Genomic DNA, 16,113 nt, shown 5'->3' on the forward strand with positions numbered 1-16,113 from the left:
AAAGAAACATTGAATACTCTTAGTGAATAGGACAAAAGACTGACAGTGTAGAAATGTATCTCTTTGCTTTTGTTTCAAATAATGCATCAGGGGTTTTGAGAGTATGAATAAACAATTTAGAAAGGCCAAGTGATCAAAGACATCATCATAGGAATAGATCCCTTTCAAATGCTAAATATCCAATATAGCCATCTTGTGATCTATGGGTTGCATAGGAATGATGAGGGCTAACAGAAAGAACTAGATTCTTAATAGCAAAGAGAACACATAGTGCTGGAGTAGTCTGGTCCACTGGTATTCACAGAGAGGACTGGAAATTGGCAAAGAACATTAAAACACAAATCAAGATATCTGTAATTTTAGCATTATAGGGTTCAAACTCCCTCCATGTGTAAACACAGACTCGCGCTCACATCATACAGCTCATTATTATTGATGTACATTGTGAAAACATAAGGCTTAGTGTCCATTGACAAGAAATACATTGAAAGAGTGCTGTCCATTACCAGTTTTTTTCTATGCTAGTGTTCTAGAACAGTTTAGAGTCTGGGTTGTCCAGGAAATTCATTTTATCTCTTCCCATCTTATTCTCAATGACTCAATTATAGTTAGTCATGTCAATGACACAACTTTTTTTTGAGATGTAACAGCTAGACACAGTGAAGTATCTAAGAATTTTTAAAACAGCTACAACAGGTCAAGAGATCTTGAAGAGAATGGGGAGTTCCAAAAGACAGTTGTATTGCTAAAATTAAGTATAAAACCTACTTTAACCTTTATCCTTACAGCACGTTGACCTCCATTCTTTGTGATATATTGGTTGTTCCGCAAATAAAATAACCTCTAATTTTTTTTTTAAAAGATGGTGCTTTCCATTTTGGAGATCCCATTAGGGATACACAATTTTTCACTCTGAAGGCTTTCAAATTTGGAACTGTATCGAAAAATTCCATCTCTGTCTTTCTGCCAAAAGTACCTTTCTATGTTAAAAATCAACTTCAATCTTTCACTTAAAAAGGAAAGTCTAGATCGTGTCGTAAAGTATTAGGACTTTCCAGCACTCCATTTCTGTTGATCCTGTCGCTTGTTCTTTTGATAGCTCCCAGCAGAAGTTTCATCTTGCTTTGAGCTACTTGAAATCATGTAGTTCACTTAAAAGCATAGATTTCTTATCACTTCATCAAAATATGTATCCTGAAACTAGTTATTTTTATCAAAGATAACTTTTTTACTACTATCTTAATATACTGTTTAATCTTCCCTATACTAAACATCCCAGGAGCAATCATTTTTGAATCACAAAGTCCCTAATTCACAGCCTAAAATGTAAGACTGTTTTCCCCTTTGAAATCATTATTTTTCTCCCATTGAATTGCAAGTCATTTTTTCATACAACCACAAAAATTTATAATCTTTCCTACAAAGTTCTCTCTGAGAACAATTAACAAATGTGTATTACATTACAAGATACAAATTTGCATATTCTCTCCTTCCACAAATATATTAGTTAATTGAGTTTAAGAACTCTCTATAGATCTTGTACAATTGTTCAAATATTAAATTTAAGCCAGTCATCAGTCTCACAATCTTACAGATCTCTATAGATTTAGCAGTTCATAATTTATGTATTTAAAAGTTTTATTAGAAGTTATGTTGCTAGATTTCACTTTATTTTTATTAGCATATTAATACACTATATAAATATATACATATCAAATCCATTAGTGAGTAGACAGGTACATTATAAAATGCCATAGGAATTCACATGAAATTTAATATTGTTCACTTAATTTATAGCATATTATGGATTGTTCTACTGTACAGTCATGAAATTCTATGTGTACATTTAAACTTTTCTTCTAATCATTGTTGATAAATTTTCAGAACAAAAATTTATCAGTGGCGATTTATCTTGACCATTGAGTATCCTTAATTCAGTAACTTCTTACTGTAAATATCAGTTTCCGCATTGTCCTCCATAAATATATGACTATTTTGAGCCTATTAAAACTAAAATCTTAAAATGAAAAACTTCAGGAATGTAGTTAAGGTGGTGGAAAATGCAGCTGAAGACAGGCCGCTGTGATTACTTTTGAGTGTGTGCTGCTGACCATCTATGTCAGTCATCCCTTTTCTTGTCAGCGGACTAGAACACTTCACATTAGGTCCCAGAACTTCTAGTTGCCCTTCCCCAGATACCACCAATTCACCTCAATGGACACTGTCATTTGTGTCTGACTGCTTTTGATTTACCTGGGGTGAGTTCCGAAACCAATTTAAACCAACGCGTTATTTTCCCATGACTTTTTTCCCCACTCACTGAGTTAGTTCTTTGACAATCCATTTTAACAATGGATTCTTATTATTTTCTCACTTCTGTTCCACCTTTTCCTATAGAAATGGGGAATTAATTATAAATGAATAGAGTTTTATTAGTAGAGACCATTTGTAAACACAACAAAACTTGCCATTTATATTCTCTACCAACAGAGAAAAAGAGAAGTAGTGATAATAAATTTAATCTTTATGTATTCAAAGAAAAAGTCAATAATAGGGATGTGGAAAGACAGAGGGTGTGTGTGTGTGTGTGTGTGTGTGTGCACGTGCGGGGGCGCATGAATGTGTATGGGTATGTGTGTGTGTATGAGAGAAAGAGAGAGAGAGGGGAGAGAGAGAGAGAGAGAGAGAGAGAGAGAGAGAGAGAGAGAGAGAGAGAGAGATTTTTTTAATTTTTATCACAAGAATAAACTCTTCCCTCACCCAGTTCAATGTCTTTCTTCAAAATCAGACCAATTGTGTCAACTCTTTTAGCTTCATCTTATAAGGCCATGTTACAAACATGTATCAAAGATTAATATTGGAAGCAAAAGCAAATTCCATTTCTTTACTCTAAAGAGAGCCACATATACAACTCAAATTTGGGATTCCTTTTGTAAACAAATATTAAAAACCAGGTATGTTGAATTTCAGGATCTAGCTGCTTTTTGTAGAACATTAAATGTTATCTCTGATAGTTAAGAATCCTGCAAACCAAATTCACTATTATTACACAGAGAAATGTCTGAGAAATTACCACTGAGCCAAGTGTTTTGTTATTGTCTTGCTTTGGTTTGGTTTCTTGCTTTGAAAAACACAGGTGGTCATTTATTCAGACCTTAGCCATTTGCTGATTTCCTTAGTGGACACTCGACTGCTGGAATTTTTCTGTTAAGTGACTAGGAGAGAAGCTTATTTTTAGCTAATCCCATATAAAATCTACTAAAAAAGAAAGAGGCGGGCCAGGTGGTGGTGGTATACACCTTTTATCCAAGAATTTGCGAGGCATCAGCAGGCAGATTTCTGAGTTTGAGGCCAGCCTGATCTACAGAGTGAGTTCCAGGACAGCCAGGGCTAAACAGAGAAACCCTGTCTCAAAAAAAAAAAAAAAAAAGAAAATAAATAAATAAATAAATAAATAAATAAATAAATAAAAGAAAGAAAAGGAAAGAAAGAAAAGAAAAGGAAAAAAAAGAAAGAGGCAAAAGTGTAGATGGATGTGAAAGCAAGGAATGGAGGAAGATGGGAAGGAGGCCCCAAGGAACAGGAAAGGAAAAAAGATGTATTGTTGCATTTGATATGTGATAGGATCAGTTCCTGGAAGAAGCAACATGTGTGGCCAGGGCACTGTTTAGGCTCTGTCCCTTTGACAGGGGAAGCATGCGAGTAAGCCATGCATACTTCTATGCACTAACTTGCCCTTAACAGAGACAGAACTACAGGATCTCCTCTGCTCACTTTTCCATGAATTTCCTTAATGATAAAATTGGTATGGATGTGTTCTTTGAGACATAATATGGGCTTCACATCCAATAGGAATAACACATTGGTATTTATTTCCATTAAAAATCAATGTACCTGGAACAGAGCAAAGATATGGGTTGTGTAATACTCTTTAGCTCATATTGCCAAGGATTTGCTAAGTTAGACTTCTTGGTTTCTGGTAACAGAGAGAGCTAGCTCATAATTCACCAATGCAACTAAAGGTGGGAAGATTTATCATATTCTTTGCCTGTGCAATGTTCTTTCTTTGCACATGCCATTAGAATGTTAGATCAGAGAGAACACTGATCACACAGCTCTGTGTATTTCTACAGAGCATTTTGATGATCTTCTACATGAGCCATTGTTTGTGGAAATTAACATCAGGAATTAAATATATGTTGAATCTCCTCTAGTACAAGTGGGTCAACAATTCACCTAAAAGCATGTAAATAATGTGCTTTGAAGGGCCTGTGGAGATGTCTCACTTAATGAAGCCTGAGCCCTGAGTTCAATCTCATGCATCCATGTTAAACAATAACCCCGGCTACAAAAATGAGAAAGAATGAATCAGGAGAATCTCTGTCCTTGCTCGACAGCTTTACAATCTCTAGGTTGCTGTGTCTCAAAAAAATAGGAATAAAGATAATTGAAGAAAACACTAACATTTACCACAGGCCTCCATAGGAGCACGTCACACAAAGATGCACATATGCCTACATGTGCACAGAACTCACACATGAATGCATTTTAACTCCCATGTTTTTTTCAACCCGAGTTTTATATTTACTTAGAAATTATTTACAATACTAAAGTAATTTTTGACACTTTTCCATATAGATACTCTGGACTAAACAGTATTTGGTTTGATTTTAGAGATGAATGGTAATTGTAGAAAAATAGATTTGATGATAACAAATTCTTTAATCTTGTACAAACATAACCTTGGGGCTGGAATTTCAACAACTGGTGTAGACTGATCAGCAGGATTATGGTCTCGTTTGAACACATCTAACTGCCATTTTTGGTGTGGGCATGGCCTTGTCTAATAGTGATTTGATTTTAGATGAAGTCTGACAAAAAGCAGAGTGTGGACAGGGTGAAATATGGGGAGACTCGCAATGACTTAGAGACAGCACATTTCTTTATCTGTCAGCCTTGTAGTTGTGCCCTGCTTGAAAAGTCAGAAAACTAAAGTGGAAGAAAGGTCTGTGAACGCAGAAGTCTTGGTGAGAAAATATCACTGCTGAAAAATAAATGACCTTTATGGGTCTGGCTCTTCACATTTCTGTGAAGATTTTAAAGCTAATTTTTTTCTTTTTCTTCTTTTTCTTTATTTTTTTTAAAGAATAGCAAGACTGTACTCCTCTCCAGTGCTACAAAAGGATATTATATAATGTTAAATAATTTTAATGTAGAGATTAATTAGAAAAGACACAGAATTTCTTTTGTGCTATGAAGTATGGACTGCTGTACAGAAAGAGCAAGACAGAGCTAAGATATTAGCTTTGCTCCAGCTTCTGGGTACTTAAAGGGAATCTAAGGATGGAATAAAAACCCAATTCTGGTAAAACAAACAAATTCAAGAGTGATACATTAATATTAAACACTTCCTAAGAGAGTTCACATTTTTAGAAGTTCATGTACCTTTTCCTGAAAAGTGAAAAAGCACAGAAGAGAGAAAATATGATCCCAGTTATTTCATCCTAGCATTTTCCAGATTCTAAAAGGAAATGAAACTGCACCACTCTTACATGGTAGTATGAACTTTTAAAATGTAACAAGATGATATTAAAAATTATTTCTAACAGAGGCAGCTAAATGGCTGAGCCAGGTTAAATTATTCATCCGAGCAGACCTGAGTTGGAGTCCTGCGAACTGGAGGATGGGAGCAGAGAAGCATCTTTTATTTTTTATTTTACTCGATATATTTTTTTTATTTACATTTCAAATGATTTCCCCTTTTCTGGTCCCCCACTCCCTGAAAGTCCCATAAGCCCTCTTTCCTCCCTCTGTTCCCCCACCCACCCCTTCCCACTTCCCTGTTCTGGTTTTGCCTTATACTGCTTCACTGAGTCTTTCCAGAACAAGGGGCCACTCCTCCATTCTTCTTGTACCTCATTTGATGTGTGGATTATGTTTTGCATATTCCAGTTTTCCAGGCTAATATTCCCTTATTAGTGAGTGCATACCATGATTGATCTTTTGAGACTGGGTTACCTCACTTAGTACGATGTTCTCCAGCTCCATCCATTTGCCTAACAATTTCATGAATTGATTGTTTCTAATGGCTGAATAGTACTCCATTGTGCATATATACCACATTTTCTGCATCCATTCCTCTGTTGAGGGATTCCTGGGTTCTTTCCAGCTTCTGGCTATAATAAATAGGGTTGCTATGAACATAGTGGAGCATATATCCTTATTACATGCTGGGGAATCCTCTGGGTATATGCCCAGGAGTGGTATAGCAGGATCTTCTCGAAGTGAGGTGCCCAGTTTTCTAAGGAACTGCCAGACTGATTTCCAGAGTGGTTGGACCAATTTGCAACCCCACCAGCAGTGGAGGAGTGTTCCGCAGAGAAGCATCTTGTAGAAGTTGTCTGATGATCTCCACAGGAGCCATGACAGCGCCCCGCCTCCAACTGTCAAAAGAAATTAAACATCCTCTTAAATACTTCTTGTTCCATAACCTGAAAGATCATCAGGTAAGGTTTTTCTTTTTTTTTTTCTTTGAAACTTTGTCTCTGAATGTTCAGACTGAACACAGTTGACCCATCATACAGACTATTATATTTATTATTTATCTTAAGCGTTCCAAGTTTTGAGTCTTTCTTTTCAGTGAAATTAACACTTAGGCCATTTTACATAAGATTTAATTATAAGTTAAGAGGATTACCTAAAAGATGCTGTGTAAGCTCTCAAGATATCTTTAATTTCACAGGTGAGTATTATTTCCTTTGTTTCAGCTACTTTTTCTGATAGAAGATTAATTGCATTAGATTTTATCTTTTCCAAAGTATGGATGCATTTAAAGTATTTAAAATGTCTGTTTTGCAATAGAAGTGGAAAAGCCCTGGGGGTCTTAGCACATTGAGTTAATTTAGGACTGCGTTGCAAACAGTGTCCAGCACAGACATCACCAACTACTTACATGAACGAAAGGCTCTCAAACACATCTACTTTCTGCCTTGATTGTGGCACACCCTGTCTCACCCCCACATCCTTTATATCACTTATTGTTCTGGTGATTAGTTTTCTAAGTTTTCTGTGTTCTCAGTATGCAGTTTTTCTTCTTTTATAGAACCTTGAGTGAATTAAGACACTTCCCTTCAGGGATATTCTTCCTCTTCCTGAAAGTAAGCAGGTAGTAGCCAAATGGCACAGAAGTCTTGGCTGCCAGAGACAATACCTCCATTACCTCCACAGTTGCATCCATGGAAGATTGGAGGGAAGTACTCAGAACCCTACAAATGGTACACTGTCACAGTGGTGAAACTACTGGGCATGCAAATTGTTGACAAAGCCCATGGTGCAGAAAACATACCTCTCACTCTGGAAGGAATAAGATGTATTTATGAGTAACCTTAATCTGGGGATTCAGATTTAGGTAATCTCAAATACCATGTCCCAACATAATATTAGTTCTATGAAGTTTTTGAAATAACAACAACTAAAAAAAAATCACAAATCAACATACTTTTCAAATACACAATACATAAGCAGAGTACAGGTAAATGGGAAATCTGGACTGCACTCTTTGAGGGTAGGTAGGTAGATAGTAGAGGCTGGTTCATAGAACATGCATGGACTAACTTGAAAGAGACAAGAATTGTGGTCATGTGCAGAAGTGAGCAGGCAATGGCGTTTTAAGAGATTGAGAGAGTCCAGGAGGGTTTGGTTCTTGGCCTGTCATATCCAAGTTATTCACAGTCACAGGAGGTCTAGACTGTCAACCATCTGGGTAGAATGCTGATGATGTAATGTTTACATCTTTCTGCCCTGCAGACAACTTAACAGTTGTGATACTTCTGTATTAAAGCCCTTGACAAAAGAAGAAAAAGAACTGTAGAGTATTTAATTTTTTGTTTTCTTCTTAAAATATTCCATTCCTTATGAAGGAAATATTTACTGGAAATTGGTTGCTGTGATAGTTAGAAGGTGAATTATGTGAAAGACAAAAAGGAGTCATGTTCACTCTTTTTGTTTTTCTGGCTCCGTGTAATTCTCAGGGCATCTTTTTTTCAGTGTTTTACATAACACAACTATTCTTTGATATATTTTTCTGCATTTGATTCTGTTCCATTTGCCTTTTCTGCAAAGACCAAACATGAATGTAGATCAAATGCCCATTGTATTACAAAGTGTTTTTTGCCTTCAGAAAGACTGGTCATTGATGCATACCCAAATTAGTTAAAGTGGCCAGAAGAACAATAGTCCCTTTGGAATGGGTGTTTATAGCATCGTTTCTTTAATGTCTTTTCTGTAGGTCACAGCTAAGAGTGGGCTGTGAATCTCAGAAGACTCTGTGACTATTTTTCTTCTAAGCAATGGTGAGATGTCTATTCTTTTGTTGTTCCTCACTTGACTTTTTGCTATTGCTGGAATTGTGTTAGGTTTGTCATATGTTAGAACTAAGGAGCTTTGGAATCTAGCACATAGATTGATTTGTCCTCTCTGGAGCACTTAGCTGACTCTGCTTTAGCCCTACAGTCACAGCTAAAAGCAGGAGACAGAGAGAGGCTTAGAGTTAATAGCATATAAATTTATTTGGCCATTGTATAATTGATATTATTTGTACTTATGCCTCATAGGCTTCAACTGATTCACCTGTCATCTTTCACCATCACTGAGAAATGGTAATATGATAGCTGAAAATGAATTTAGTAGGTAAAGAAGAGATATCCCAAGCTTTTTGCTTTCCTTTGAAAGCAACTATACATCTTGGGAAGTGAGGGACACCTTGACAGAATCAAAAGCCTTTGACTCTTCCCTCATGATCTCTTTTAAGCTACACATTTTGTTTCCCTGGTAACAAGAGAAAGACTCCTTAAAACGTAAAAATGTAAGACGTTGAAAAAGTTTTGATATCTGAAGGTTGTTGAAACTCATTACTCTGTTTCATAAGATGATAATCACTGTACTCCTCTGGCCCTGGTTGGAAACATGGTGTCCAAAACATAAGACATTGTCTTCTCTCCAAGTCTTAATCCAAATGGGCTTGTCAATCACCCAGCAAGGAAACAAGCCCTAGGAAAGCCAACTAGACAACATGCTAAGAAGATGGGAGAAAAAGCTCTCCTCTCCGACAGTATCCTTATATATCCCTGGATTATATGCTTCCATTCAATTGTGTAAAGATATTAAAGGCTGCGGAATTTTTCTGAGTTCTAAATCAGAAAGTGTGAATATTTTTTTAATTTTTCTCACCACTTCTGAGAAAACTTTTCATTTTTCCACTAAAACTGATTGCAGACCTCCTTTGGTTATCCTAATTTGAAAGGCATAACTTTTTTTCCTTTCTCCATCTCTCTCCTCTTGGTAGACTTACAGTTTTGTCGTCATTTTATTTTACTGTTAAACTCCTATAGAATTGAATAGAAATGTGGATAGTAGAAAGCAAAATGAGAGACTATTTCAACCAACATATTTTCAAGAAATGAATCAGACTTAAAGAGGAAGAACATTTAACAGTTTAACAAGTACAATACGATGGGCCTTCTGGATCTATAATTTGTAAATGAATGTTTGGGGTTCTTTGCATAGCATAGGCTTTCTCGTCTGAGTTTTGTCTGTTACCTGCAGGTCTAACGAATTTTTTTGCATCTTATGACTCATTAGCATCTTTGATCTCTACCTTGAGGCTTTTAAATTATGAAATGAAGTTCATCTTCAGATAACTTGGAATGCCTCTGTGTTTGAACCAGTGGCTCCTGCCATTTCCAGTAAGCCTTAGGGATGTGTGTAGCCTGGGACCTGTAGGAATGCTCTGTCGAGCCTTCTTCCATGTCAGGGGCAGTTTCTTAGATGTTATGCCAATATTGCAGTGTATTCTTTTTTATATCAACTTTAGTACCTTCCTTATTCTCTGCCCTAATTTTTTAATTCTCTGTATAACACACTTATATATGGGACCCTCTAATATTCACATTTTTGGAAACATAACATATATCCCACAGGTATCCCAATACAAGTCAGTCCTGTTGTTCTTCTGGTTTGACCCAAATAAATGGTGCCAGTCACTACATGGGACTTTCAACACAAAATATTCAGGACTCACTTTTAATTTTTTTTCTCACAGAACAGAACTCCTCTATTGTTAATCATGTTAGTTAAATATCTCTCCACATCCCTGGTTCCTTCTCAGTCCAACTCTTCACATTTTCCTTAGGATTGATACTAAGTTGATATGTTGTTTTGTATCATCAGATAATGAATATATTTGATATCTTCTCAGGGTCGCTTTCCCTCTCTAAGTCAATTCATCACAGAGCAGGAAGAGGGTGGAGTCCTATGACTACACTTGTTGCCAAGGGATCTTAATTAGCAACATGGTTAATTAGACTTTTGCTGAAAATGTTTTAATTCATCTTTATATTAAAATATACTCCAAAATTGTCGTATGTCTGAGATTTGCATACCTCAAAGTTCTCCTCTACATTTGTATTTCTACCACCTACTTTGTTTTATATGTAATTAACACATCTGTTTTCAATTTTGACTTAGAACATTGCAGCTCCTAAAATCTATAAGAAACTGCATTTTCATTTATTACCATTGCTCTTAATCTTTGTGTTGCCTTTGTTAAATCTAAGTCACAATTATCTTTGTTCTTTGGGTTGTAATGTTTCCCTGTCTTTTCTTTAGATGCATCTCTACCTTTAATTACTGAAACATTCTCTTCTTTTTCTTTTAATTCAATAACCATTGTTCCTTTTCCCATGTAGCATCTTCCTCTCTCTAGCTACTGCTCTATACTCTGCATGAGTAAATTCATTGTTACCTCATTATTTAGAAGTTATATGCAAGCTTTATTCTGCAATACCTATATATTTCAGAAACCTTCTTCTAATGTCTACTAGAATTTTTACTTACTATAACCATACAGTATTTTCTATTTTTTCCAACATTGGCTACCTCCTACTGTCTCCTCTTTTACTACTCTAGAGGGTCATAAATTCTTCAACCAGTACCAAACTTGTTTATAACAAATTGTCCAGTATTATCATCTGTCCTTCTTGGCTACAACTTGTTCAGTTCCTAGAATCATTAAATGTTATCAGTTCTTTTAAGCAATACTATCTGAGGTTTTTTTCCATCTTACTGTTGTTGCTTCTAGACACTGAGTTTTAGCTGAATTACATTAATAGGTTTTCATTTCATTTTGTTTATGTAACTTCTTCCTCTTTGCTTCATGCTCATTTTCTAAACAATTATGAGATTGATCTTTCAAACAAGAAAACTGCTATAATGGTTTCTCATTACTCAAATTACACAAATGCTACATCATGATAGTGCTCAGATATCCCAATGGCAGTATGAGATCATTTTTCAGGATGGTCCAACATGATATTTCCTTTTCCTATATATACTTAGTAACACACTATTCTTCATTACATCAGAGATTTGCATAGACTCTTTTCCCCTACCCCAGAGAACTATATTATTTTAAGAGACACTTTCTTGTATAGAGGAAATAAAATAATTTCCCATCTTGAACAATTTCCTAATTACTTTAAATATTCTAGCAGACATCAGGAGAAGGTTTCTAAACAGAAGTTTGTTACATGTCTGTTGAGGTGGTCCTCTCTGTTGTCAGCATCTCCTGTTTATATATTTTTGTGTGGTTGTTCAGTATCTCCTGTTTATTTTTGTGTGGTTGTTCATTTTGCAAACATGGTTTCAGTATTTTTTGCATGGCTGACCTGTGACTCCTTGTATAGACCAGACAAGCATTGAACTCGCAGAGATCTGCCTGCCTTTGTCTCCCAAGCATATGCCACCATGTATATATATTTACATATTTTTATAGCAATCATTGTACATTACTTTTAAGTAGTTGTTTTTATGGCTTTAAATTGCAGTACATAAGAGTGCAAGATGACATTGGTATAAATATCTAAATTCTCTATTAAGAAAACCTTGGGGGTTGTAGATTATATTAGGCAACAAAAAAATTAAGATTAAATTAAATAGTAGTACATTCAGTTCAGTAAAATCTATTACCAAGTGTCTCTAAGCAATAATGCCAATAACTTATAACTGCCAGGAATGGGAAGATATGAGAGTCAAGGCAGAGTACTTTGGATGAAAGAAAGTGGATCTTAAAAGTGGAAGAATAGAGCAGGACTGAAGAAAGTACGTCCATGGAGAGTGTGGGTACAATAAAGAATACCAGGAGAGGATGGGGAAGAATAGGAAAGCACCACATGCAGCAGTCTGGAGTTGTGTTAATGACACACTCAGTGGGCCTTTTCTACTTTACAATCTCCCAGGCCCAGTTGAGCGGCACTCTTGACTAGAAGGATCAAAGTCACAGCCAGTATCCATGACTTACTCTTCACTCACTTTCCCAGTCCTTTCCCAACTATCAGGTTACAACTTATCAAAAGTAAAATACATTTACTGGCAAGAACACCACTTTTAAAAAATATGACTTAAGAAAAGGACAGCAGACAGCTCACCAGTTGTCATCTTGTCCTGAAGTTCCAGATTTCAAGTTGACAAGCCATACTGAAACTGTCAGCCATTCTTCCCAGGTCAGAACAAGAAGAATAGGGTCAAGGCTCAACAGTTATTGAAGTTCTGCAATGAACTATTTTTGCCACAAACATCACAAGCCTCATGGACTAGGACAACATCTATTTTAGGTATTCCTGACTCCTTCTCCAATGTATCACAAGAACACGGAATCAGAGACATTTGTTTAAATATGAAAGCACAAAGAAAATTAAAAGTGTTGGGCTTCCCCCCCCCCAATATTATGTCGCATTGAGTAAATAAAGCCCTTAGAGCATTTGGCTTACTCACTCACTCTTGCTTTTTCCATTGCTTCCCATACAGCACACGGAAGCTTGGTTTGTGTCTCAACATAAGGAAATTTATTTGAAAGTACTGATCATAGATAGTAGCTATGTTATGAACCCTTGAGAGACTTTTTTGGAAGCATTTCTGAAAATAGTACCTTGGAACTAAAACTATTGTAAATTTCTCATTTTATAAAGATACTAGCATATACTTGCTAAATCCCCAATCTGTCACTTGAAAGAAGATTTTTATTTAAATATTAATGAAATATTCAAGCATCACAACTATCTTAAAGGAATGCAATTGTGTGCTTCATATACTAAAGAGGTTTTTATCACAGGCTCCATGGAGAATCCGTCTTTCAGACATCCCTGTACTGGTACCTATGATATATATTGAATGGCCTCTGATTCAGTGGAGGAATAACACTTATCCTAGACTTAGAATGAATTTTGATATAAAGCTCCTAATTAAAATACAAATAGGAAGGTGTGAGGATGTGATCCCCATTTAGGTGCTATGAGAAAAGCTTTTCCCTGTTTGATTTGTAAAGAATAATCTCAATCATTAGTTTATGATAAATGCTTAATTCATGATAAATGCCTAAATATTATGTAAAACACTAATAGCTATATAATATATGTAGGTATACTTTAAACATTGATGTACTTTATACATATAATGTATACTATATGTGTGTGTGCTTATAATGCATATATGGCCTGTTGGAGGGTGAAATTGAGGGAAATCAACTTGAAATTCCTTAAACAAAAAACGATTCAAAGGTCATTCATAGAAGTATTTCATAAAACAATTGTCAGAGCTAAACATGATGTTGCTGTAATTCCAGCACTGAGACACTGAGTCAAGAATAATGTGACTTAAAGTTGAGTCTAGGTTGCATATAGAGACGTTTCCTCAAAAAAACACATCAACCCAAATCAACAATATAACACATTCAGGAAACAGTAACAAAAGTCAGTCCATCTCTAGATTAGCAGTGGAAATAAAAAGTTAAAACTTCCAGATGTTGGTCATAGTTAACACATTTCATGTACTTATTTCATTTCTGTGTTGACACATTTGTTTACTCTGCTATTCTGACCTGCACTAAAAAAAAGAGCAACAAAAACAACAACAAAACAACAACAACAACAACAACAACAAAACCAACAGAAAATATCACGCCTTTAAAATTTTTTCTTAGTCTCTTTTAACCATCTTCAAATTACTTCCTTCTTAAAAAATTACAAAATGATATAGTGTAGTAAGCCATGGCCCCAGAGCTAATGTCAAAGGTGTTTAAGGATTTAGAGACATATAGTCCATCAGGAGATAGCAGTATCTTTATACTCAGGCCTTGTTGTGTACTAGACTCTACATGCTCATGTCCGTGCTAGCTATTTATGCCACAGTGCTAGCATAGAATTAGAATTTCTTTCTAAAAACTTCCAGATGTGTAAAATATTGATCTATTGTATAGCCATGTCAGGGAAATTTATTCAGACAAGAAGTGAAGAATTCAAAATAGCTTCAGGAGCTACCTGACACTGCTCTTATGTTTACTTCTTCATTGAGACTATAAGGAGTACTGGACCCAGCTGTGGATCTTGTTAAACACTTTATTCCTCTTCTTGGTATCATAGTTTTTCTTCTTCATTGACAAAACTGAGCAGATGTTGTTGCATAGTATGGAGATAGTCTTTCTAACTTCATGAGTCATTTCTTATAACCAGTCGTGTATATTTGTCTTTGTGGAGAAAGAGGAACACTCCTTCACTGCTGGTGGGATTGCAAGATGGTACAACCACTTTGGAAATCAGTCTGGTGGTTCCTCAGAAAACTGGACATGACACTTCCTGAGGACCCTGCTATACCTCTCCTGGGCATATAACCAAAGGATTCCCCAGCATGCAATAAGGACACATGCTCCACTATGTTCATAGCAGCCTTATTTATAATACCCAGAAACTGGAAAGAACCCAGATGTCCTTCAATGGAGGAATGGATACAGAAAATGTGGTATATTTACACAATGGAATACTACTCAGCAGTTAAAAACAATGAATTCATGAAATTCTTAGGCAAATGGTTGGAACTGGAAAATATCATCCTAAGTGAGGTAACCCAATCACAAAAGAATACACATGGAATGCAATCACCGATAAGTAGATATTAATTAGCCCAGAAGCTCTGAGTTCTCAAGACACGGTTAGCATATCAAATGATACCCAAGAAGAGGGAAAGAGATGGCCCTGGATCTGAAAAGTGTTGATCCAGCATTGTAGCAGAGTACCAGGACAGGGAAATGGGAGGGGGTGATTGGGAAATGGGCAGAGGGAAGAGGGCTTATGAGACCGATGAGTAGAGGGGAAATGGAAAAAGTGAAAGCATTGGAATGTAAACAAAGAATATAGAAAATAAAAGAAAAAGAAAAAGAAATATTCCTGTTCTAAGAGGCTGGAAAGAAGGCTCGGCAGTTATGAGCACTGGCCCTGGACTCTGTTTCCAGCACTCTCGCTGGGTGACTCATGGCCAATAATTCCAGCTGCATGGCATCCAATGCCTTCATCTGGCCTCTTTGAAAATGTCATTACTATTGATGACTGAAATTTCCAAGTCACTCAGGAAAACCAAGCACTGTCTGTATGTATCTTATTACTTTCTGTTAGACCTGTGATCTCAAAACAGGATGTTAGTTAAATGAAGTAACAAACACAGGAGTGAAATTATAATGAATTTTCCTGATTGATTATGATGTCACATTTTATCTTACAATTAGAAAAAAGTCAATTTTGTAAGAAATTTTATTTCACTATTCTGTTTTCTAGAGTCTATTGAAAGGCCTTTTCATTCAAAATGCATATTGTAACAATTAATTTTAAATATCCTGAAAATAGACTTTGATGTGTATAAAAAAATCATTATATTTTAAAGATGCATATAGACCTATGCAAGGTCAATGCTATTCAGTTCAGATATTAACCATATCACATAGTAATTCCCTGAATATGAACCACAATTTTCTTAAATGTAAAATGCTGAATACATAGACAGAAAAACTTGCTTTTCAGTCCACCCGAAAAAGCAGTATTACTCTTAAAAATGTGACTGACTTTTATGTCTGTAGACATAGCATGGTGTTGAGCATGTAATTATTTCATTATATGAATTGATTGTTTTATTGTGCCATTCTGCATTTATTAGAAAATACAGGCATATTAATTTATCTTAATTATTCAGAGTTGACCTGCATGTTCTCTGATGACATCACACTGTTAATAATTC

This window comes from Apodemus sylvaticus, chromosome 15 (genome assembly GCF_947179515.1).
Source record: "Apodemus sylvaticus chromosome 15, mApoSyl1.1, whole genome shotgun sequence".
Lineage (NCBI taxonomy): Eukaryota > Metazoa > Chordata > Mammalia > Rodentia > Muridae > Apodemus > Apodemus sylvaticus.